The sequence below is a fragment of the Sinocyclocheilus grahami genome, unplaced genomic scaffold (genome assembly GCF_001515645.1).
Source record: "Sinocyclocheilus grahami isolate Dianchi unplaced genomic scaffold, SAMN03320097.WGS_v1.1 scaffold19.1, whole genome shotgun sequence".
Classification (NCBI taxonomy): domain Eukaryota; kingdom Metazoa; phylum Chordata; class Actinopteri; order Cypriniformes; family Cyprinidae; genus Sinocyclocheilus; species Sinocyclocheilus grahami.
The window spans coordinates 613,674-615,099 of NW_015505198.1; the positions used below are offsets into that span (position 1 = coordinate 613,674).

The 1,426-nt window shown below is 41.1% G+C and overlaps 1 pseudogene; it reads left to right on the top strand.

Annotated features, from left to right (window-relative positions):
* The first annotated feature begins 817 nt into the window (after positions 1–817).
* Positions 818–1,426, top strand: part of LOC107555195 (dynein assembly factor 3, axonemal-like) — a 7,390-nt pseudogene continuing 6,781 nt past the window's right edge.

Sequence of the window (1,426 nt, forward strand, 5' to 3'; positions counted from 1 at the left end):
GTCTGTGAGTCAGAACAGCCGGCATTGTATTCTACTCTACCAGGATCAGGAAACTGTCCTCCATCAAATGTGCTGCACACATCTAGTCCGTCACAAACACTCTGTCCTCTGACTCGCACAGCCATCCTTGCAGTGAGCAGAGGCCGGGGGCTAGCGTGAGGACCAGCACGGATCAGCTCCAGGCATGACGAAGCAGATATCGTCCGCTTTTGGAACGCCAAAAATCGCACGAATATGAACGTGGTTTGGCGCAGCTAGTCAGTGACAATACTACAGCGAGAATAAAAGTTACGCATTCTTTCTTTGTGTGAACATTTGGGCGGCATCATGCAAATCTTCCCACATAGTGAGGTAGACATGTGGGGGCGTGTTAGAACGAGCCGTTTTAGGTAGGCGTGGCTGACTCTGAACTTTTATAAAGAATATCTCTTTGGATTTGAGACTTTAGTCTTTGCAACTTTACAGATCTTCTTTATGCACCAAGAGCTTGTAACACGCCAAAGAGAAAGGAAAAATTGAAATCGCATCATATGACCCCTTTAACACAAAAGTGAAAGTAGGCTAACCTAAGCATTCGGGATAGTTTAAAAGAATTCGGGTCTAATTGGGTCCATTTAGAAAAAGCATGTTTATTTTAAATTACCCGAGGCAATACCGAACCCGACCCGTGTCCGAGGTAGGCTACTCGTCGAAGTTTTGGACCCGAACCCGCTCACAAAACAAAAAATAGGAAAATAATTTTTTAGATTAGATTATTTGATAGTCGCACTCAGACACTATGATAATTTACAATTTCTGTAAAAACAATTTCTGAAGAATGAGCTCCGGTCAGACTGTTGAGGGAGCAGGATGTGTGACCTGGTGGGGATTCGGACCAGCACAAGACCTCCTAAACTCAGGTTAAATCAGATTAAACACTAACAAACCACAGAAAGAACAGAAGAAATGACTAATCATAGTAAACCAACAAATACATATAAAAACATTATAAAATTTCCCTTTTTTTGTATATTTGAATTCTCATTGTTATGTACTTACAGACACACTCAGAGTGAGGCCACATGGAGAACTGAATATTTTGCTAGTGGGCAGTGCAGATCCCAGACACATCCTGAAGACCATCACAGGACTGACGGACACTCACACGTTACATGTAATTCTTTTACATACAGAATTGAGTGAATTGAGTTTAATCACATATTACAGTGTTCTAAATCAGCTGTGTTGAACATACTGTGTTAATAATGAGAGGTGTGGCTTGTTGCAGGTTTGGGTGATTGAGAACAGCATGGAGGTGGTTGCCAGACAGCTATTACTACTTTATTTATCACTCCTGACCCCTGAGAACACGAGTCTACACAGTATGTACTTCATATATGACATATTTTAAAATTATATCCCATAATCTCCAAAAAGAACAAAAAAA